Here is a 25,338-nt window from a genome sequence, read left to right on the forward strand (position 1 = left end):
CCACTTTCTGCCAATTAGAGCTGCTGGCAGCGTCTGATGATGGAGCTATTAAAAGAGACGTTTGAGGTCTATCTGACAGATGGATTCATGCCTCCTCCGGCTTAATAAATCCCGCCCACTGCTCCACCCACAGCTGACACTCCTCACCTCCACATATAGCAATGAGCCACTGAAACTCAGCAGGAGAAAAAACACCTGAATACTGTGAATGCTATAAACTGCCTGGTGCATATGCAGGTGTTAATGTGCCACACAGACAAGGATAATAAACAGAAACAAAGCAATTTATTGAGCACAGTGAAAATTTAAGAGTCAGATGTGAGATGACGAAGTGGGAGAAGGAAGGATATCTGGTGTGAGGAATTAGGAGGCTGGCAAGGGTGAACGGTGTGTCCTTGTTTTTACAAATGACACATTCGTACACACGGTGACAGAGTCACAGCTGGTTTAAACCCACTAACCGTGTGATTAAAGACCAACCACAGAAGAAACAAAGCTGGTGATGAAGAGCTAAAGGAGAGGTGATTTGCTGGAGGAGGGGTTAAGAATAGGTCACAGAGGAGGTAGCATGAAGGAGTTGGTGATAAAGATGATGGCGGTGGAGAAGGTGACAGGAGTGAGATAAAGCTGTTGGGAAGAGTGTGACGTATGAGGTAAGAGCTGGGTGAGGTCTTTCAGATTTCATCAGACTGAATTAAAAACCATTTTATAGACAACAAAAAGACTCGATATCCAGAAACAAAGACTTTCTGTGCTGGATCTTCTGCTGCCTTTAAAGCTGCTTTTTCCTCTGCAGGAACTTAATGAACCATAAGAGCTTTCTTTGGAGGAAAGTGGTTGGTTCTGCTTGCTTTTCCACAGTTTTTAACAAGCTGAGAATGACTTGATTTGTGAACTGTGCCCTACTGTGATTTAAAATTTTTTTTTAATGCTTACAAAGTCCTGGTTTATGTATTGTGGTCACTCTCCCACATGTATAAATATGAAACGTTCCCTGTTAACGGGATCCAGTCCATCCATCAAAATCTGTTGGGTGTGTGCATAACAACAAGTCCTGCTGGTAAACGTCCCATTTCCCAGCAGCCCATTGCCAGTGGCCGACTGCATCACACCGCCCAGACTACAGGAGCTAACAGAGCAGCTTTTGTGTGGCACAATGTGCCGCTTTGCTTCTTTACTGTCGGCCAGCAGCTTTTTAATTTTTTTTTATAAAGTTTCTTTTTATAACCCAAATTGAAATGTCCATAATGTCCTGGTAAACTGATGTCATTACAAAACTTTGGCTATTCTTGGATGCTTACCAGACCGCTGCACTATGTTGTTGCAGTTGACATATAATACATTTTTCTGAAAAATTCTATATAACGTCTCCTTTGGACCACACAGGTTCACTTCACTGAGAGTAGAAGGAGCTTTATGCTGCCCTCTGAAAGGAATATACGTATTAAAACAAAAAAAAATTTGGAAGTTGACTGATGGAAACTGAGCGTCTTGTGGTAAAATGGTGAAGAATATTTGTGTGGAAATCTTCTAAACTTGTCTCAGAGTGTGACATGAATAAGAACAAAGTGTTATTCATGTCTCATAAACATAAAGTTTAAAAACGTAAATGAGATGATTTGGGTTTATCTGATTCGTGTTAGGTTTAAGTTAGCAATCATCATCAGCGTAGGATTATGATATAGTACTGTATATACTTTTATGAAGTTAGAAGGCAGTGGTACTGTCAGCAAGAACAGCAACATATGTAAGGAAAGCCCAGTCACATTAAAAGTTTCAGCATGCAGATGGATAAACATAATTAGTTATTCATGCGAAACTATGACAGATTTTAGGTTTAACGTATGTTCAGGTGACTGACAGCTCACCATTCACTGTATGGATTCCCCTGCAATAACCTCCACCCATCTGGTTCTCCATGCAGCACAAAACAAACAGACATTTCTGCAAATAGCATCTGACCCACCTACACCAGCAGGTGTAGTTTGTATATCAGCACCAGATGGCTGAAATCAACTATTTTTGACTCGTCCTCTCGAGCTGCAGCTTGTCAGGTGACAGTGGATCCTTGCAGACAGATCTTTGCACAAACTGTTCACCCCACACTATTACCGTCTCTGCTAAGAATGCAGGCAAAAATATAATTGTGTTTAAAATGAACTGCCGTGCATATAGAAAAGTATATAATACAGCCTTAAGCATTACCATTGATTGCGTTTAATCTGCTTTAATCTGCAATTGTTCTAAATGTACTTTTACTGCACTACTAATGTATGTTACGGCCTCTGGCCTCAGGTGGCCCCGCCTTCCTCTAGGTAAACCAATGTGTTCCAGGACTTGTGTGTGATTGGTTACTGGGAGACCCGTGCCAACCCTCTCTTATGCAGAATGAAGTGTGCCAGACCACACGGACGATTGGCTGCCCCGGGATCCCATGATGCTCCAAGAGGCAATCAGTGGCTGATCGTACCCACCTGTGGCTACAAAAGGCTGGAGGTCCTTCACTCAGTGGCTGCTGCTTAGGACTGAACATGCAGTTTGCCCTTCGTGCCTCCCTCGTCGATCTTTGTTGAACTTATTCATATTGCTGAACTTTGTCGAACCTTGGTGCATGCTTTAAACTTAGCCTGGTTAGAGTTTTGAGCTGCTAGCTGGCTGTGAGTAGGATTTTGTGAAGCTGGCTTGCCTTAGTTAAAACCCTAGCTTTTATTTTGTGTGCGGCCAGCCTGCCTTAGTTACCCTTTAACTTTTACTCGTGACTGTTCTTTCTTTATGTAATAATTGTCTGCCCAGTGGTCTGTTGCACTGCCCTGTCGGTTTTCTGTTTAAAGTTTGTAATTAAAACCTTTTGCTTTACTCAGTTTTGTGTTGGGGGGCTCGTGTATGTTACTCCCTCCCTGACGCCTAGCAGAGGGGGTCGTAACAATGTACTACTAAAAGTACTTTTTAAATTCACTGGGTCTGTAAAATAAGATCTCTTTTGAATGGGCTCAGTAAATGTACTAAAACCTGTCTACTTTTGTTTGATTTTAATATTTTGTAATCAAAGTCATGTTACAAGAAAGCAGAACAGGAAAGCTTGATTCTCCCCAATGTTTGAAAAGGTGCACAAAATCTCACCTGTTGTTTTTCAAAAACACTGTCCAGGTGACACATTGTTGGAAGAATGTTTATTTATGGTTATTTTCAGATAAATCAGTTGAGTTTACATGGATGTGCAACGTGTGATCCTGTTTAATAAACCTTATTAATAAAGAAGTAAATGTAAGCACAGGCTTAATTGTATGTAAAGTTAACCTCTCCAAAAAACAAACACATTTTGGGTCACGACCTCTGTCTTCTAAATACATTGAAAGTTGGATGCATCAAAGTTAACATCTGGGAAGAAGTTTCTATACACATCCATGCATCACCTCTGTGGACCATGAAGCTCAGCACTGAATGTTTTGGACATGTGGTTGAGACCAAAATGTTTGTCAGGTGAAAAACTGATTTTCAACATCTCCCTGCTCTAAGTTCCACCATTAGATCAGAGGGGTTCATCCTCTTGGACAAATAAAATGACCAAAAATGACCTCTTCTTCAGTCACTCTTCTCACTCACTATGTGTTAATAGACCTCTCTGCATCGAATCACGCTTGTTATTAATCTCTGGCTCTCTTCCACAGCATGTCTTTTATCCTGTCTTCCTTCTCTCACCCCAACCGGTTGCAGCAGATGGCCGCCCCTCCCTGAGCCTGGTTCTGCTGAAGGTTTCTTCCCGTTAAAAGGGAGTTTTTCCTTCCAACTGTCACCAAAGTGCTTGCTCATAGGGGATCATATGATTGTTGGGTTTTCTCTGTATGTATTATTGCAGAGGCTACCTTACAATATAAAGCACCTTGAGGCAATTATTGTTGTGATTTGGCGCTGTATAAGTGAAACTGAATTGAACTGAAATCAAATAAGGAAATTTTTAGTATGATGATGATTAAACTCATAGTTCATCCATAAATGGGGTGGGGGGTGTTATGGAGCCTATCTAAGCACCAATGTGCTGTCCTACTCAGAGTTCAGCAACCTAGCAAATAATGATTTAGCTTATGGTAACACTGGACTTGGTTATTTGACTTTTAGGTTGACCTGCAATATAACACTTGCTAAGTTTTTATAAGACGGAAAAATTGAGAGTCATCCTCGTCATTTTTACACTCAAAGACAAGAAATATTTCTTATATCTAAACACCACATACAGGTTCATCCTTTGAGGATAAAGATTAGCTTGCATTTCTGGGCTTTCTACCTGATTTTCTAAGACACAGATTTTATTTACAGTAAAATTTCATGGAGATCGTTACTTGCTGGACCCGAAGTGCTGGAGATTAATCAGACATTCTCACATTTGCTGCTGAGCCTGAAAATGACCTCCCGCAGTGATGTTGTTGTCTCTGCGTTCCAAAAAGCAGCTCTCTTTACATTTGTTGATGCACTAACTGGAGCTCACCGTGTTGTTACCAAGGTGCCCGTTAGATATTTGTTTTCAATCACATCACTTTCATCCAGCCCATAGTAACCTGCAGCAGCAGACAGTTCTGCTGGGAGACAATAAGCTCTCTGTTCTTTTGATTCTTGGCTCTGTCTGTGGAGAAGAAGCCTTTAATCAGCCTGGTCCAACGGCAAGACTACACATGTCCTCCAATTTCACCACTTTTCATCTACTGCCTTTGAAATGCAGAACTTCCCTAATAGCTTTCACTTGTCACAGGATCAATACATTCCCTGTACATCCTGAGAGAATAACATGCTATTAATTTGTTTGACCGAACAGTTTGTGACAGCACTGTATCTACCTTTTAAAAGCACCGCAACGTGTCATGTATGGCTATGATGTACTGTAAGCCTAAGTGACATTGAGTGACTGAAAGTGCTCAGAAAAAGGATGAACAGAACTTGAACTTTAAACCTTTCATCTGAGTCCTAGAAATGTCCCCCTCCCTCACGTAATCCACAAGCTCAGAGCGTTAAGTGCAGTAGGATTATTAACACATTGGCGAAGTTGGTAGTAGATAAAGCCTGGACCATATGGGCGTTCAGCATTGGCGCTCTGTGATGACTAAAGCTTTCTAGGGCAAAAGCTACAAGGGCGGAAATCTCGGCATATATACGAACTCGACTCATTGTTTGTGTCAAATTCTGCTCAACACTACATCAAATTGAGCATCAGGTTCCTCTTTGCTTCATTTTACTTTCTAATCTCAGAAGAAAAAATGAATGCAGAGGAGATGGACAAGGGGGGGTACTGTTTCAGTAAAACTTTGATGATGTGTTGCGCTTACAGTTTAAAACAATAATTGGAGTGGCTTCTTTTTCTTAATCGCTTTTATCTCTTTCATTTCCCTTCTTGCCTAAAATTGTGACAATTCCATCTGTCACTAACATTTTGCCAAATTGTCTGATCCTTTCTCTTCCTCAAAAACAAACAAACATAAAAGAAGTCGAAAATTAAGCAGTAAGCAGGGATAGACTGTCCAGCTGCCGTTCGCAACGTACGTTCTGATGCATTTTATTTGTTCCTTATTTTTTCCTTGTGAATCATTACACTCACACTTGACTGGCCCAGTATATAGAGTTTACTGTACTGTAGAGGTTCCGTTAAAGAGAAACGGAAACAAATACACCCCTCATAGAAACATAGCAAAATGTTCAAAGTTACCAGCATGTTTGTTGGAGAACTTTCTTCAGTCACCTTTTCCAGGGACAGCAGCAGGTGGACCCCAGGAGGGTTTTAGAACTTGCAGCAACCATTCATCAACATGATCATGCAGACGGCTAGAAGCATTTATCGTTTAGAACCTGAAAGCTATTTAAAGGAATTTAAAAAATGAAGACAATCATCCATCCGTCCATCTTCTTCCGCTTATCCGAGCCCAGATGTCCCTCTCCCCAGCTACCTCCTCCAGCTTGTCCGGGGGAACACCAAGGCGTTCCCAGGCCAAATGAGAGATATAATCTCGCCAGCATATCCTGGGTCTGCCCTGGGGCCTCCTCCCGGTGGGACATACTGGGAACACCTCACCCAGGAGGCATCCTTATCAGATGCCCGATCCACCTCAACTTGCTCCTTTCGATGTGGAGGAGCAGCAACTCTACTCTGAGCCCCTCTGCAGATGGCTGAAATTCTCACCCTATCTCTAAGGGAGAGGCCAGCCACCCTTTGGAGGAAGCCCATTCCTGCCACTTGTATCCATGATCTGGGTCTTTCTGTCACTACCCAAAGCTCGCGACCACAGGTGAAGGTAGGGACAAAGATCGACAATCAGTTATTTTGTATTAAATGTTAAAACATTTGTCCATTTATTTTAGTGTTTCACACATTTTTTTAAAAAAATCTGGGAACCCAACAACTCCATTGTCCGCTTTAGTCGAGCCTGAATCACTCCACTTGTTTGTAAATGACAGGAGTAAAAAGGAGTTCAGTCACACTAAAAGTTGAGCCGGAAATCTTAATTCATGAGAGATTTTTTAATCTGAAAGAATAAATCAACTTTGATTCATTGCAAGAAGGAACAAAATGAGTACTTGAAGGTATTCATCATCATGTTTTTTCACTCTTAATCTTCCTTGTTGCGGTGTTTTAAGCGAGTGGTGCAGATGAAGGTTAAAAACAGTATCTGCTGGAATGGGGTACTTTCCAGCCCTCGCTAACTGCTAATAGAGGCTGTGCTCACATGCATTTCATCCCCTTGAAGCCAGAAGCTGTCCTTGGTGTGGTATTTAACACACTCCAATAATAGCTTGATGTTTTAGAAGCAAGAAAATGATCTTCATGATGCTACTTTTCCAAAATTATGGAATTCTGGGCTAAGTCAGGGAAAATGTAGATGGAATTCTGTCTAAATTCTCTTTATACTTGTTTGTTAATTCATAAATTGTTGGGGTCAGTTGGCTAAGTACATGAAGCTAACTCAGCCTACCTTTCAATACAAACTCAGAACATTGAGCAGGTTTGCAGTTTAGGCCTTCATGACTTTTTTTCCATAATTGTAAACATTACTGCCAAAAAATTTGTTTTAAACACACCAGTATTGAAGAGAGCTAACAGGCTGTGTAATGCTTTAACATATCGCACTCTTATTGGACTGAGATCTGAAGACATCACAAGGAAAGCACAATTAACGGGAGTGGGTGCTGTAAATTGAAACCATTTAAATACTTAAATAAAAAGTGTAACACAAACCGAATACATCCCCTTCCTTTTTATTGATTGGTGGCTAAAGTCTAGCTAGCTCCACAAATGGAAACCACACCATCTGCATCAGCTGCCCACAGAGATGTAAGGATACGGCAGCAGCCAGTCTCTTTGATGTGTCCTATTAGCCTGGTTTATACCGCAGTGTGTTAAAAATACACACAAGGGCTGTTTGCTAGTAGTGTACAAAAAACAACAAATGCTTCAAACCTTTTCCACCTCTGCATCATCATTCACAGGTCACAGAAACATTTGTATCTTTATATCTGAACTTTGGCTCATCTTGTACTTCAAACAGAAATGTGTGCATACATTAGACCGGAACTATTTGCAGGTAAAGGCAGCGTTACTGTAAGTGCAGTCTCTCCAGCTTTCTACGTCCTGCTTTAAACTGTTTGGTTGGCTCACCCCATTGACTCACTGTTCCTCACCTTATCCCCTCTCATTAAAGTTAGGAATATTTTCACATTAGTCGTGGGTGGCTGATAAAGTTGCATTGTTTAATGAGAAGTTTTTGTGAGCAGCGTCAGGTTGGTTTGTTTACCAGATCTCAGCTTGTGGGAGGCTGGCATCTGTTTCTCTGTGACTGGAAAGCTCTGAGTGTCAGCTTGTTAACAACATCAACAATGAGTTGGAAAATATTTAATACAGTTAGAGATAAAAGAGGGAAAAATTAAATGTGTCATAAAAATATAACAAAGCAGAATTATAGGACTACATGAGAAAAAAAGTTGAAAAGAGTTTGAAGCCAAAAATAGTGCAAATAGAAAGAGTTGTGCAGGGTAGTGGGTGTTTTTCTCTAAACAGTTTATGCAACTTAACAGTTATTCCTGACACTGAATAACTGGCCAGGGCCCAACAGCTTTCAGATCAGGTGTAACAAAAAAAGTATATATTGACTCACTTCTGCATACTATACTGTATCTGTGTGTGCACACAGGAATTGTTTTCACCAGCATTTAAAAAATGTGTATAGAGGCCTGGTTCTGCTTCTTTTTTTAAAAAAATCTAAAATACTGTGGAACTCAACGAGGCCCATTTCAACTCCCACAGTGAGCTCCCAACGGATGCAGAAGTTTGTAATTGAGGCTCATGCAAGCATCACCACTCATTAGAAGTTTCAGTGAATCTTCCTCCGCCATCTTGGTTGGTGTTTACACACTACTGTCAGTTGATGGTGTTACTACAGAGACTCCCTGATGCCACGGACTCTGTGAGCATCAGCTGTACTTATACTTGTACAGCTGCTGTTATTGTGTATATATATATATTTATTTATATTTCTTCATACATTCTTATATAGTTCTATACTGTGTATTGTGTATTTTGTTGTAAAGTTATTTTATTTTCAACTTTAATTTATATATTTTATCTTATCCTTTCCCAGTTAAATTTACCCTTCATTCTAATTTGTGTTGTACAGTTATTTCATTTTTAACCTTACTTTTTTTTTAAATATTATATTCCTTCCTAGTTAAATTTACCCTTTTTAATTTTTCATATTTATTTCCTATCTTATTCATAGCCTTTTCCTTTTTTTTTCTTTAGGTCACGAGCAGTTGTCTAAGCATTCCACTGCATATCGTACTGTGTATGACTGTGTACGTGACAAATAAAATTTGAATTTGAATTTGAGATAATGTTGTTTACATGGTTACTCACTTTCACCTGGATGATACTTGCATCATTGAGAGAATCAAGTTTATTTTTTTATTTTTGGCTTTTTAAAAAATGTTTCCATTGTCTTTAATACCACCCAACCAATTCTGCTGAGAGATGTTGCTCGGGACTGGTGTCACCATTTCTACTGTCTCCTTGATTGCTAAAGCAGTGATTAGGTGTATTAGAGGAGGCAGGGGGCCGTGCACAAGGAGCTGGTGAAGAGCTGGTGAGGAGTCCAGGAGAAATCCCCTCCTTCTGAATGTCAGCAAGACAAAAAAGATGGTAGTTGACTTCAGGAGGAAAAATAAAACTGTGACTAGGCCATGGCCGAAGAGATGGAAACACTGGATAGCCACAGATATTTGGGTCTTCGCTTAAATGACAGACCATACTGGAGGACCAGCAGCGACTCTGGGTACAAGACTCCGTCACTGTGTGCAGCAAGATGCTGGAGATCTTCTAAAGTCTGTGGTAGCATTTAGATAGAGATGCAGCATCAGTGCCAGAGATACTACTGCAACCATCACTGGTCAGAATCTGGAGGTGTTTGAGTCACTGAAGGGCAGGGGGGAAGTGACCAAACTGCTCTCCATGATGGACAACCTGCTGCACACACACCATGGACCAGCAGAGCTTATTCTCCCCTGCACTGATCCAACCCTGCTGCCATAAAGAATGCTTCACCAGATAATTCCTGCCACTCTCTATAAAACCACAACTGCTCTCCTTTTCCCGACAGGTGAACACATCTGTCAGGACGTGAGTGTCTGCATAAATTCCACCTTCAGTTTTATAGTGTACATATTGCTCAATTTGCACTAATTTTTTGGTATTTGACTATATTTGCTTGCTATGTCACCCACTCACTGACAGGAAGGCTGCAGCCCTGACGCGTCTCAGTCTTTAGTGTGCATTGATTTGTATTGGTTTCCACCAAAGCTCCCTGTCTTGTTAGTGAAGCCTGTAGTATCTTTTCAGTAAACTAACAGATTGGGGAAGTCCCAAAGCAATCCACAGGATCAGGAGCGATTGAGTTTTTTTTTAATGCATCTGTATCAGCTGCATGAAGACGGATCCATTTCTGATCCTTTGTTTATTGTAACCTAATCCACTGTGGCCACTGTGACTGTCAGAAATACTCTCTTGTGGTTTGAATCCAAAGTTTCTGAATCACAGAGCACATAAACACCAGCCAGCAGTTTACCATAACAACCACGCTGACAAGTAGAGCTGCAGTTTTGCATCTCTTATACTTATTTGCTTTTCAAATCTAAAAGCTTCTTTCTACAATCAAAAGATGGAAAACTGAAAAAACAGAAAACAAAACAGAAAATCAGTCCTATGTTGTGAGGGCTTAACCTACAGTCCTGGTAAGAAAAATTACACCCTCTGTCTTTTCCAAGATTTGACATATCAGGACATAGTAAAAAACATGTTTAGCCATTTGGCCTCATAATTGGGCAAATACCTGAGATGAACAACAACACATGGCACATTACACCATGTCATTATTTAACTGACAAAAGCTACGCCAAGATGCAGAAGGAATGTGTGAAAAACTAAGAACACCCCATGATTAAATAACTCGTAGAACCAGATTTAGCAGCAATAACATAAAGTAATCATTTTCTGTATGACTATCAATCTCTCAAAATTGTGGTGACATTCTGTCCCACTCGTCTTTACAATGTTGCTTCAGTTCAGTGAGGTTTGTGGGTGTTTAAGCACGATTCTATCATAGGACTTCAGTCAGGCTGAGGTCTGATTTGACTTTGAGGCTTTTTACTTACAGCACCCTAATTCTTTTCTCTTTCAGCCATTCTCCTCTAAATTTGGTCCTTGATCTACTCAATGCTTGCAAGGTGCTCAATTCAGCAAATTTTTTTGGTAGTTTTTCTGAGCATTGCACCTACGCCACTGCAGAATTCAGTCTATTCACACCTACAGGCCAGTTGACATGCTTTCAATGATGAGGACATACACATCCTGCACAGTGAGGAACACTGGTTTGAGCGAGGAGGCCATTTACGTTAAAACGGAAAAGACCATCTCTGAATCGAGGAGGGGGACTAAGGGTACACCTTTCACCATCTTACAATGCTGTGATTGCAGCCATTCTCCAACTCTCTGTAAATGGTACTAATCAGACATGATGAAACAGAGGAAGCAAAACTGAACATAACACACCTGAGACGAGGTACATTCAAGTAAGACAGTGAGTGACATGCATAGTGAGAACCAGACAAAGACACACGAGCTTGACAATAGGACATGGAACACGTAGGCATGAAACGCATGACAGACTGGGGAGACGAGATGGACCACAAGGAGAGAAACACAGGGACACAGTTAAGGGGGACGAAACAGAGACGAGCTCAGGAAATATGGATAAATATGACAAACGGGGGAGGCATGGAATGAACATGGGAACAAAAAAGGGAAATAAGACACAAGGACACACGTGTGCACATAAACACCAAACACACAGAGAGGGACACAGAGGACAAAGACACAAGAGCAAACTAAAGAAAACAGAATAAACTCAAGACTACTAAATGAACCTTAAATTATAATACATAACAGTCAACAAAACACAAGAAAACTAGGTCAAATGACCCAGAACCATGGCACTCGCAGCCCATTGTTACTCAGTGGGCTAGTTTCAGTCATTGTGGAAATGTACTGTTTATAAGGCTGGGTAAACCTGCAGTCAGCGGAGACTGAAGAAGTCACTTGGATGATGATGAAATGTTTCTCCTACATTCAAATGAACAGAATCAACCTGTTGAGAAGTCCTCTACTACTTCCTTTGTGTTCAGCCTCAGATTCAGCTCATTATAAGCCTTTCCTTTGCTGTGCACCTAGCTTTCCAGCACTCCTGTCTACTTTCTTCAACTCCCTGACTATCCCCCACTTTTCTTTTCCGCAAAGCCTATTATTTGAATCCTTCCTTGTACTTCCTCATTCTACCACAAGGTCTCTTTATTTTCTGGATACACCAAATACCTTCTTGAAAGATGTCCTCTCCACTGGAGCTGTATTTTCCCAGTCTTCTGGGAATCTGTCTCTATTTCTCCCTGAACTCAGAGCATCATTCATTTTTCTTTACCTTCCACCATTTAATCTTTCCTTCTGTGTTTACTCACTTCCTCTTCATGATTTCCAAAGTCGTTCTACAGAGTAGGATCTGATGCTGCTAGCTGCTTTCTCCCCTGACACCACCTTGCAGTCTCTTGTCTCTTAGAGGTTACACCTTTTGCAGACAGATGTTGTCCACCTGTGTGCATGTGTCTCCACTCTTGTACATCACCCTATATTCCTCCTTCTTGGTCCCTGCTTTCATCTCCACACTCCTTTTCTCTCACTGCACCCAACCATGCCTTCCCCCATTCTCTTCCTTTATCTTTGGCCACCAGAGACACAGTTTCCACTGGCCCCCTGCTGGCTAACAGCACTGGGAGCATTCGTTGTTATCCTATACCCCAAGCGATTCAGTATAGACATCTGCGTGTTTGAGATGGCAAAGATTTTTGTCAGAGCCCCCTCCTTACACAACCGTCCCCATTTATCCAGGATTGGGATGGATTAGAAGCACGCTGGCTTGTACTGCAGTGTAAGGGTTTGTGTAAGGGTCTAGAGGTCATATCATACATCATACTATTATTAATTTTAGTGTACACTCAAAACATTCTCATTGCGGTCTATGCCATTTCTTGCTTGTTACTATATTTCTGTTTCTGTGTTTTTTATGCACTTTGATGCATTTGCCTTCCCCACCCCTTCTAAATTCTGGGCCTATATTCTTAGATCAGTGGAGAAGTTTTCTTAATTTGCTTGTGTTTTGTCTATTTGCACATGTTTTCCCAGGCTGCTCTGTGTTGATTTCCCAGGGCTACTGTACAAAACAAATTTGCACTTGTTGGTTCTATCGTTGCAGTCAGAACAAAATCTGCCTGGCAAAATTCTCCACTATGGTGTTTCCAAAAACAGCAAGGAACAAAATGCTTCAGATATTTTTGAATTTTTACTTTTTAAAATTATTCTCTTTTTTTCCACCACTTTGATTGTTTCATTTGGATTATGATGATGGGATGAAGCAGGTGGGGAGGGAAACTATGTTTGAAAAGAAACCAAGATTCTTTTTTGTTGTTGTTGTTGTTGTTGCCTTGTCACAAATCTAAGCAGAAAACTATTTGGCGAACATTAAAACTAATGGCCATCAGGAGAGTTGAATTCAGTCTCTAAAGAATTGGTGTTTAATTTGAACACCAACACATCCTCCAACTCTGAAGGAAAGGTTGCCTTTTGCTTTACTGGAACCAACAGACTTCCTCCGTTTTGGACTTGAGACAAAATTAGAAGCCAAATAATATTAACTGAATGAGAGGACACCACCTCCTCGCAGTTGTCTGAACAATGGCCTGTGTAAGCCAGGAAGGGTTTATCTGTTTCTGTTTGACCATACCATAGGAAAACAGAGGATCCATCCAATCTAGGCAGCCACTGGTTAGTATCCTGATTCCAAATCTGAGGGCAATAGGAACCCAGTGCAACCATCAGATATGTGAGCCAAGACATAAAAAGTTAAACCAAGTGATCACAGATACAGTGGCTGATTTTATTGGCAAATAATTTTTCTCTTTTCCTATTCACACCAAGACTAATTCATCCACATGCAACCCAAGCATAATGTCAACATAACTTTCACTACAAATGAGCATAAACAAAAAACGTGAAGCTTCTGGGACCAAAAACATATATTCTTCTTCCTGCAGAGTCTGTATATAGAAATGCATATACATATATTTATGGAGATTAAGCTCCACCCAACCTGGTCAGTCTGGCCAATGGCAACATTTGTTTCTTTACCATCTATTGCTCCTTGAGATGGTGCTAAAAACAGAAACAACAAAAGCCTATACTTACTTCAAGCTGAGCGTTTGTGGACTGAGACGTAACGCAGTGCGGGAGCGCTTCTTCATCTCCTTCCTCTCCTGTGATGAATGCTTCTGTTGTGTCTTAGTGTAAGCGCCATCTCAGAAAGCTCTGACCCAGATATTTTAATTGCTTATTCTCACTTATGGTGAGTCTGTATGATAAATAGCAGTTGTTTTTCCTACAGAAAGGACTATTTTTGAGCCCTGAACATCACAGCAGGCTGCTGAATGTACATTCATGTAGGAAATGCTCTGTAACGAGAAGGCTGTTTTGTGCTGGATTTGTAATGATAACACCTCCCCCTCATTGGTGTTACGAGTCCTCAGTAATGTAATGCTAAACTTTATGAATGTCTGGAACCTGGAAATGCATAAAATGCCCTGATCAGGCAGAATACGATTACAGCCGCAATCTTGTGAAGGAAAAAAAGTAATTGTATTTGACAGATTTGCACTTTAGGTAGTAAGTGGAAAATATGCTTCTAAATATTGTTATGTTTTATCTATTATTGTTCTTTTTATCTATTTGACCTTTATCTCGCCAACTTGCTCAAAATGTCTTGATCTAGGCGGTTCTGTCTGCAAAGGCTTCCTAGTTCGTGCTCTACAAACCTTCGCTGAGCCATTACACACAGAAGCGGGATAAAGAAAACGTTCGAGAAAAATGTTTGACAGCAATTCATAATCACAATTTTCTGAAAACAGCACATTACAGAAAATAAAAATGTGCCCATTTCATTCCGAGAGGCAACTCATGAATATGGTTTTATATAATTCACAGTGACTAATGTCTGTAATTTCGGGGCTTTTGTGGATCATTCTGAGCAGATGGAGCTGCCCACATGAAGGTTACTCTTATTGAGCTCGGTATGAACCCTCAGTGCACGTGGTCCTGAGAGTGATGGGATGCAGTTTGACTTTGAAGACGTGAGAAAACCTGAACACGCTTTCTCATGTGCACTGTGATGGCTGTATTTATAGCCTCCTGTGATAAAATTTAAGGCTCAGTGTTGAGCAGAGACCAACACACAGTGAAGAAGCATCCCTGTCGATCCCACAGCATCAGTGTTACATGTAGATGAAACACTTCAATTTTTCAGCCTGAATCTGCACCGTTTTACTCAGCTGGTGGGTTTTACAGTAGAAACTGTATATCTAGCACTGCCGGCAATTAATTTTTTCATTCAATATATTTCTAAGTCAACTAGCTTAACTGAGGGAATAACTGAGGGAGAATGCTTCATAAAGCCATGTAATCCCATGGCACAAATGTCCTGGTCAAATTAAAAGAGCACCTGTGGCCACTGAAAGGCTCAGATTTCTTTTAGTGTTATGGAGGTGGACGCGTATCTGACCTGTAACAGATCTTTCACTCTGAAGTCTCCGTGGAGGTGCACTGTTGCAGGATGACCACAGTAAAAGTTACACAGAGCTCTCAGTTTTGAAGAATTCTTGACATGTAAAAAAAAAGAAACAACATCTTTACGGGACTATCTGTACCAGTTTCTCTCTCCAACCTCTTGCTGTCTCTTTTCTCTCAGGTGGAGTTGTGGGTCACCTGTTCCTGAGCTTCAGCCGTTACACCTGCTTCTCTCTCAGCAGCTAGTAGAATTTAAAGACCGGCTCGTGCTTCCACTCTGCCAGATTGTTGTTGCCTCCTTGGTGTAATTGGCTCCCTCGTGCTTGGAACTAGTTTGTTCTGCGTGCCTCGTTTAACCTGTTTAACTTGCCCATTTCTCGTCTGTCTCCAGGGACTCCTCAGGTGCAGGGATCACTGAGTATTTCTTTGTGCCATTCCAGCATTTTTGTGGATTTAACTAAGTTCGAACCTGCTGCCACACTGACCTGCTTATACAAGCTGGCTGCCAGCCCGCTCTCCATCGCTCTCTTCTACTTCCCCTGGGTACCTTCAGTCAGTAACCCCTCCTCAGCCTGTTCAAAGAGCTGACCAAGTAGAGTCAAACTCAAATCCATCCTTAAACTAAGATTATCCTGAAACACTGAAACAACTCTGACTCTCAAGTTTCTTGTAAATAAATCCTTTAAAACTGCTACAGCTCTCCAGGTGCAGCTTCTAGAGTCCAACAGGACAGTCACGCAGACAGTCCTCTGGAAAAACTGCCAGTAAAGGGACGCAGATTTTCAAATAGTTCACAATTTATAACACAAGAAGGTGGTTTCAGGAACATTGGAAATAAGCAATGGTTACAAAGAAAACTCGACAGGCTTTCTCTGTGTTAGTGATTTCTGTGCAGGCTCACATAAAAAGGGTGTTTGACACATCGCTGGGCTGTTCTGCACAGAACTGACTGATCAAGACCACCTACTTCAGTCAGGCATCATCAGTGGAATGGGTGATCCATAAGAGATCCATAAAGAATGAGTTGTACAAAATGTACAAAATACAACACTAGAGCTGTAGGGTGCTGGAAATTATTGCTCATGACGCAAGAAAGCAATATTCCCTCAGTGCACTCTCAGGGCTGCAGTTTAATTATGGATAGCTGAATATTAGAAGTTTGAAACTTGAAACCTTTCTGAAACAAAATAGGCTACTCAGTGCATTCGGGCGTGACACTGCCCACTGCCTGACAGAGGAGATGTGGAAGTCACTTTAGTTTCTGGCCAGTTTAAAGCGAAATTCATTTAGTGATGGAATATTCTAGGTGACAAATACCTAAAAGAATAATTGGCTTTCTAACAGATGCTCTATTAGTCATAATTCAGTCTCATTACGACCAAGCATGAGATATATTTCTATATGTTCACCCACTGGAGACGTACATTTTAACATTTCTGTGCAATGCTTACAGTTTTCATTCCTGTAGCTTGTGCACTGATTCATTTGGAGGCACTAAAGCCACTAAAGCCCCAGAGGCTGCATGTTTACGATGTGCTACATCAGGAGAGAATCAGAAAAGGAACCAGTGAAATATTCCAGCCACTCTTAAACGGAAACTTTGAACAAGCCTGCCCAGGACCACGTCATGGGCTCAATATAAGTTACTATGATTATCTAGCCAGGTACAAGAGGCACTGATAACTGTGCCTTTAAGCTACATTAATCTCATTTGAAGTAAACTCTTTGCAGTGACACATTGTGCATTTATTATCAGTATACTATTAGACTTATTAAACAGCACAATACTCAAGTTATGTGTGTGTGTGTGTGTGTGTGTGTGTGTGTGTGTGTGTGTGTGTGATCTTTATCTTCTGTATTATCAGAGGGATTTAGTGTGTGTACTAAAACCAGAGCACAGCTCATGACATCAGGTTGACTTCATGTCCTGTCCGAGGTCCTGAAATGAAAACGGTTTAATTAATTTAATATTTTACTGCTCATTTTTTGTAATAAAACTTCATTACAAGCCCAAAAAATCAGGACAAAAACAAAAAGCTCTTTTCAAATCAATTTAAAACATGAATATGAAAAATTGGCTGCTACTCAGATTTCCTGTGATTATTTTCACCTGAAGATGTTCCCAAATCGATGTTTCCAGATATTTTCACATGATGGATCCAAATCTGACTATACATTTTTGCTTTCATTTATTTTGATAAGACCACTGGCTGACATGCAGCAAGACTCAAGACTGCATTAAACAGTGACAGCCCTCTCTCCTAAACGTCCCAAACTCATTCGGACGAACCACTTTTCCAGCTTCATAGCTGCTCTCACTTCCTTCGTCCTTCACTAACTTTTTATTTTCTTTGTTCATTAGCTTCAAACCGGGTCTTGGTATAACTAGAATGTTACGACATGACAGGCCACAAAAAGGTTAATAAAAGTTTAGCATTAAAGCTATAATTCCATTTTTCTTAAGCAATGACTGAGGAAATAAAATAGAATTGTCAAAAAGCACGTTCAAATCTGCATTTGACAGTCCGTGGGTAACTCTGATGCATTGTGTGACTTAGGACAAATGCCGTGTGCTTCCATTTACTCAAACCTGACCAATGAGCTGACTGCTCTTCATCTTTGTCGCGCTTGACTGTTAAGCCGCTCTCATCTGCATTCCTGCATAAAACTCCCCTTCACATCAGAGAAGTACTTAGACCCTCCATCAAAGGATCTGCATTTGACAGATAACTGTAATTCCCTGCACTCTAGACTCTGTTTACTGACCTCACACGAAAGTAGCTTTTCCCTGTGCATTGTGGGAGATTTACATCCCCTCTACTTTAGAGTACTTAGGAATGCACATTTGCAGTGTCATGTGTTTTACTATACAGAAAGTACGTGTGTCTGTGCAGGCAGAGGCCTTCCCAGAAAGAAGGAATCTCACTCCTATGTGGTATGCTAAACTAAAAACATAAAAAGAAAATATGTTTGCTTGATGCTTTCTATCGAGAAAACTTTTGCATATTTATATAATACTTTGTGATATACTTTCTGAAGTGATATTTGAATATGATAAAGACTTAAATCTTTACTGGTTTTCCAAATTTCAAAAGCAAGACAAGGAAAAGTTTGACCCAATCAGTGTGTCAGAGGAAATGTCAAGTCTTCAGCAAAATATTTATAAATCATCCTCCTGCGAGAATGAAAATGTGCAGCAGATTTTTAAAAAAATCTTTCAGAAATACTTTTTTTTTATTAAAGCAGTCCTTTTTAGACACCTTCCTCTCCTATTTTATGAAAGGGTCACAGTTTAAAAGCAGAGCACATCGCAGAGGTCATCATCCTGAAAGAGACACTTCAGATTCTCTGAGTGGTGATCAGCTCATCAGAGCCTTTCAGGAGTTGAAAGACGTTTCTTTTTTCTTCTCCTTCTTCTTTAAGGAGTCTCTTCTTTGCTACCCACACCAGCCTTGGCCGTGAAAACAAACACACGAGCAAAACACTGCCAAAAACCTCTGAGCTGGAGGCTACATCCAACAAGCAGAAGAAAAGCGAATACTGTACAAACGGAGGATGGAAATAATTCATCCATCTGCCGAGCCAAAGATGTAACATCATATCAAGCACTGCTCCATTTTAACCCTTCAGATAAGAACTGCATTGAGCAGCAGATAGGATTTATTGGACTGTGTACTTTTGTGTATTTGAATTACAATCTTACAGAGATTGACTTATCGATAGACAGAGTTGGAGTTGTTGTTAAGATAAGCTGGAGCTGTAATGATACTCAGGAGCAAAATAGGTTAATGCAGTATGATAAAAGAGGATTGGGATTAAAATAAAACAAAGAACAAACAAATGAAGATTAAAGCATCATCATCTCCGTCATGTTGATGCAGAAATCCTACTGGTTGTGAAGCATCCTCACACTGTCAGTGGCTAAAAAGAGTTTGAGTCATTTTCACTTGGGAACAAATTTGGATTCAGGTCACCAACTGAATTTCAGCAGTCCGTGGCTGATATTCACCTGCTATCAAGTGATTAGTATGTGTTATCGAAAGTCTCTAGAAATACTTTCTAGATTTACTGTCTGGGTCAATCCGGGTTAATCCGTTTCTCCTTCTCTTCCTCCTGAGAGTTTCCCTTTCACAGAGACAAATGTCCAGACTTTATATAAACACATGAAAGTGGCTCTCCAAAGGCTAAAGACAAGCTTGTCTTTTGATATGTTACAGATTTAGAGTCACCATAGTAAATGAAACAACGTCTCTGAGAATGTCAGGTACAGAATTTAATATAATGCATTCCTAATGCCATCAAATACCACGTAATACCTTTTTTGGCCTGTTATGTCGAGGCTTAATTAGTGCCTTAATATCAAATTAAAGACGTGTTTTGGTTGACGTTCATGACCCTAAGCATTGTTGAACCTCTGAGACTGGAAATTTGCCTGCCAATCAGTCCTCGGGAGTAGCAGCATCTGCAAGAACTGCAGCTTTAGCAGAAATATCGGCTGCAGTTCTTGCAGATATGAGCAACAGGAAAAAGAAAGAGTATAAGGAGAAATTTAGGCTGGAAATGTGGTTGTATTTAAATATGCCAAACAAACTCAAAGAAAGTCATGATCTCAAAAAGTACCTCAGGGGAAATTTGAGACTGAAGAGCTAGCTAAGCCCAGACACTGTTCTGTGGTTAATTACACTGCATATTGTATTTTCTCTGGATGTTTTTCCCGGCAACACCCCACCTAACAGATTATTTTCCCCTCTGTAGGTTCTCTCTGGGTTCTCCAGCCTCCTTCCACAGCCCAAAGAAAGGCATGTTAGGTTTATCGGGTCTACAGGGTGCCCTGCCCTTGATATAATAAAACTTCTTCCCCCAGCAGAAAATCTATATCACACTTCTATAAGTGAGAGTTGTTAAGCTGTACCTTACTAAAGCCACTAAATGAAGTGCAAGTTGTTGTCAGGAATGTTTGTATATTAATTTGATGATTTAGAAAATTTATAAACGTTGTTTTGCTTGATTCAAATCTGCTGCTGAGTCTCTTTCACACTCCTGGAAAAAGAGAACACACAGCTAGGATGCCTGTTCACTCGGTGACATTCATTTCACCTTTATCATCTTTTATCAGGCTGAGAAACAGTAACCTTTAATGTTTAAATGAACACAGTTTAAAATTTCGGAGCTCTAACGTGAGGCCGTCAGCAGCACTGAGAGCGGGCTCTGTGATAAAACTAGATAAATCTTTATTGTCATTGTTACAGGAACAATGAAAGACAGTTTAGCATCCCTCTATTAGCAGTATGTAACTGTTTACATTAAAATTACTTTAGAATAAAAGTTGTATACAAGCTATGTATGCTGTTAGGTGCAATATAAAGGAGCAAGTGATCAGTGCAATATAAGGTGCAATGCAATCAGTGGTAGTACACTTTAAGTAAGAGGCAGGACCAGTGGAAGGAATGTTGGTTGCATTATACTATAATAAATACGGTTTATAAATAGAGGTAGGAATGTTATTTACAACTAACGTGAAAATGTCCAAAAAGGTTGAATCAGGGTGGAGGTAAGGCACGTTTGACAGCCTGTGGGTAGAAACTTACTTATGGAATCTGTTTGTCTTTGACCTGATCGAGGAGGGAGGAGGGGAGGAAGGAAAAAAGAGTGTCCAGGGTGTGAGGGGAGAGTGCCGGGCCACTGCAACTGCTCGCACCGCCATCTTGCTTATAAACTATGAACTCAAATTAAAATGTTTGTTCCAGAATAACTGAAGAATATGCAGCAGCATTTATTTCGTACTTTTAACAACAGTGCTGGATTTTACTGCTATACTTTTGTGTTTGTTGAGATATAGGCATGCAGACATGATCAGTAATTTTAGAAAATATCACCATTTGATAACATCTCTGGAATAGATGGCACTCATAAGGATCATTTTCTCTGGAAGAAAAGTCATATGATCTGTGAAACCCCCTTTGTGATTGGTCAGATGCTGTGAACACCACCCCTTTAATGTGAACGTGCGGGTAAAATGCTGGGTTAACTTAACAAGTTGATAACCAGATTCCATTGACCATTTATCCTGGTCACTAATGTTGGGATAATGAGTCCAGATAAAGCACATCCTGGGTACACCTAATGAGCTTCGTGGTACAGGGCCCTGCACTGTGAATTTGACACAGTTCAACATATGCAGTACATACGACAGAAAATAAGGAACAGTAGAGCAAGTTCCCTTTTTTGAGCATTGGCCAAGCTTGTTTACAAAAAAACAAACATTCATTCACTGCAAAGCAAGGCGATCATGGTCTTAACTACTGTTTTAGAAATGGTAATAATATTCATTTGACATGGGGTGGACAGTGGTGCTGATCCCAACCACACAACATGTATGCGTTTGACCGTTACTTTGTGTGAAGTGATGTCACAGTTACACTGTCTGCTAGAGCGCACTTGAACATCAAGTCTGTATGTATTAATGTTGGCAGCCCACATTAATATAAATCAGGCTACTTCATGCATGACTGATATTAAATCCATCACAATTCAGATGCTGTGTTTCACTTTGTAGTCAGAAATACTCGTGAGTCTTTCCCCATCTTTTAGAACTTCAAAACCCCAAAACACATGGTGGTCAGTCCAGGCTGGCAGCATGTGAAACAGTGAAATGGTGTTTAAGCAGGGGGCGCTGTGGCCTAGTAACAGGCTGGATGCAAAAAAGAAAACCTGTCAGGGTCTAATTATGTTTTGTGGATAAAACAACGTGATCAAACCACTGAGGAAATCAGTCTGGTTTCTAGCTACAAAATATTAAAATTTCTGGCAGTGTTTGCCCCTAAAACCTAGCTTAAAACAGCACAATAACAATCATCTGTCTGAAGCATATGTGTAACTGATCTGGTACAGCGAGGGCTGTATGTGGGCCATCTACCCAGCTCCACACACATCACTCTATTTACTGCATTTAATCAAACTGGAGCTAAACATAAACAACAAAACCAAGGGTTATTGAGCTGCTGCCATTTGGATGGCTCTCAGGCACTTTTCATTTTCATCTATGCTCTATCCCTCCATCTGCAGCTTTCAATTACACACAGAGAAACACAGGTCTAAAGCAAACATCTGGAGGTAACAAAGCATTTTATTTGACGCAGACTCAGAGTTCCGTCAATGCTGAGGGCTGATTTCAAATAGAGCCTGTACACAAATGTCAGTGACATTTCTTCTGTCATATCAGGTATTTCTAGACTTCTTTTTTAATCGTTTTTAGTTTCAGTTCAGAGCTTTCTGGTGTATTAAGTAATTGTGAAAGAATTTCAAACTTAAGACAAACTGTTTAAACTTGTTGAACAGGAAAAATATATTTAGAGACACTCATAGTGTAGAATAGCTAACAACCCTACAAAATTAACATAATGAGAGGTAACGGCCAATGTGATATCATGCTCGGGACATCTTTTTACTATGCACCAGTGTTTTTGCACCATTCTTAAGGAGGTCCAGCTCAAACTTTCATGTAACACTGAGATGTGCCACAGGATGGTGCAGTGAGTCAGTGCAGCCTTGATTCTGCCCTGAACGCGACACTGGAAGAAGACAAAAAAAGTGATGATGATCATTACCTGTCAGCATCTCTCCCAGACTGGAAAGCTCAAATCCAGTAATGCTAAGGTTTATGAAGTGCTAACAATCTAACATTGCTGTCAGTGTAAGCTTTCTCCTGGAAAAGTTGTTAAACCTGTTGCTGTGAAAGGCTGAGGTGTTTACTACATTACACTGCAACATCCACTCATTTTAACGCTAACTGTGTATTACAGAATAGATGAACATACGTTGGTGGGCGCTTTCTTCTGTGTAAAACACAATGAGTGAAACACACAGTGGAACTTATTTCTCACTTCCAGCATATAAGGTTATCCCAGCACACATGTGGGCCCAAGTCCCACTGTAAAGTTTAATAATAAGCTAATAATGATTTAAGTGCTTCACAGCTCAAATAAAAGCCACACAATGAAGATAAGTACATATGTTCACACATACAGACACAAAATCAGCCATACGGTAAGAGATTCATTCCAACATTAACACAAATGTGCCAACTCTGGCACTAAATAAAGGTGCAAAGATTAAGGAAATGCTAACCTATAAAATGAGTTTTTAGCAGTCGTTTAAAACAAATAACAGAGTGAGCTGACCTGATCGACTGACGAAGGCCACAATAACCTCTGATGGTTTTAAGATCAGAGCGAGGGACAATCATGAGACCCCGGTTACACATTTGGCCCTGTCATGTGGGGGAGCCCATAGCGTGGACTGACTGTGGGCTGGACTCACAGTTTGGAGCATTGTAGGCGTGCAGGCCCCGCTGGGGCCCCACAGTATGGTGCACATATGTACCCCACATTTCGTGCTGGTACTGTGGCCAGCAGTGGCCTGCCCACTCAAGCCCCAAGAGTGGGCCAGACTGTTACTTATAGTAATGTTTTATTATTTGCAAAAGTTTGAAATATCAGCACAACATTAAAACATTTTTGTGAAGCGTAACTGCATGTTCTTTTTGTTTTGCAGCTCCATTTGCTTCTTTCTGTCTTATTTTTTTTTTTTACCTTAGCAGCATCATAGGTTGGGTACAGTCAGAAATGTGTGACAGTAGCCCTGTAGTCATCAACTCATAAAATAGAGCCGGTATGGTAAAACATACTGGAAGCATTAAACAGACTAATCCACGCCTCGATGTATCAAAGTCCGCACACCAGCTGTGTCTTCACACACATCATTGCAACCAATGTCAGATCATACCACCATCCTATTTTGCAGAACTGAGGCACATTCGTTGATAAAAAGAGCAGCACTACTCCTGTTATTTTTCTCACACATGTAAAATGATGCTAAATGATGCAAATAACAGGTGATGCTCTTAAAAGATCAATGTGGAGTAACAATAAACACACTGACAGTGCTATAACATTAAAATATCTAAATAGCAACCTTCAATTAAATACGGCTAATTATAAAAACGACTGAAGGAAGTATAATCACAGCTGGGTTTATTTTTTATGTTGCTAGGTTTATGTTGACATAATGAGAAAACATTGCCAAATTATGTATTTGTATATTTCAATTAAATTTAATTTTATTTATACAGTGCCAAATCAGAACAGTCGCCTCAAGGCACTTTATATTGTAAGGTAGACCCTACAATAATACATACAGAGAATAACCCAAAAATCATGTGACGCCATATGAGCAGGCACTTTGGCGACAGTGGGGAGGAATAACTCCCTTTTAACAGGAAGAAACATCTGGTAGAACCAGGCTCAGGAAGGGATGGCCATCAGGCTTGGATCAGCTGACCTGTGCTGCTGCTGTCTGTGGAGTTACACAGCTCAGTTCAATAAGATAGATATAATGGCTGTTTTCCAACCCCTGTATAAAGTCAGTAGAAAGGCAGAATTGTGTTAGTGAATCTAATCAGTATCATCATTTTTAATTCAAACTGATGTTTGCAACTCTCGATGTAACCAAAAACTGACCATGAACCCAGTGTGACATAAGGCTTTACTGTACCTGAAAGTACCTGAAAGTTACACTTAAGTACAGCTAAGAATTCGTACTTTGCCACTTCTGACATCTGCAAGAGGAAACTCCAAAAACCTCAACTAGAAAAAAAAGAGTTTATGTTCTTAAATGCTGGATTCACATATTTGATGTTAATTTTGCAAATTTTTACTGTGTGCTAAAGGGTGTGGCTACCTCATGAGTGATTTACTATGCATTTACAGTTTTACAGTGACCCTGCATTCATAGTATTCACTTTCAAATCACTAAGCTGGCAATGGCTGACATGCTCAGGTCTGGGAGTTCACAACCAAGAGGCTACGTTGTAGTAGCTTTCTTTTATTCCAGAATTGTGACTGTAACAGAAAACGTTCTGAGAGTGACTGTACAGGCTATGCTCTGAAACATATTATACATTTTTAATAATAATGGATTGGATTTATATAGGGCTTTTCAAGGCACCCAAAGCGCTTTACAATGCCACTATTCATTCACACACTGGTGGAGGCAAGCTACAGTTGCCAACCCTGCCCTGGTGTAGACTGACAGAAGCGAGGCTGCCATATCGCACCATCGGCCCCAACACCAGTAGGCGGTAGGATAAAGTG

Source organism: Astatotilapia calliptera, chromosome 2, assembly GCF_964374335.1.
Source record: "Astatotilapia calliptera chromosome 2, fAstCal68.1, whole genome shotgun sequence".
In the NCBI taxonomy this organism is placed as follows: domain Eukaryota; kingdom Metazoa; phylum Chordata; class Actinopteri; order Cichliformes; family Cichlidae; genus Astatotilapia; species Astatotilapia calliptera.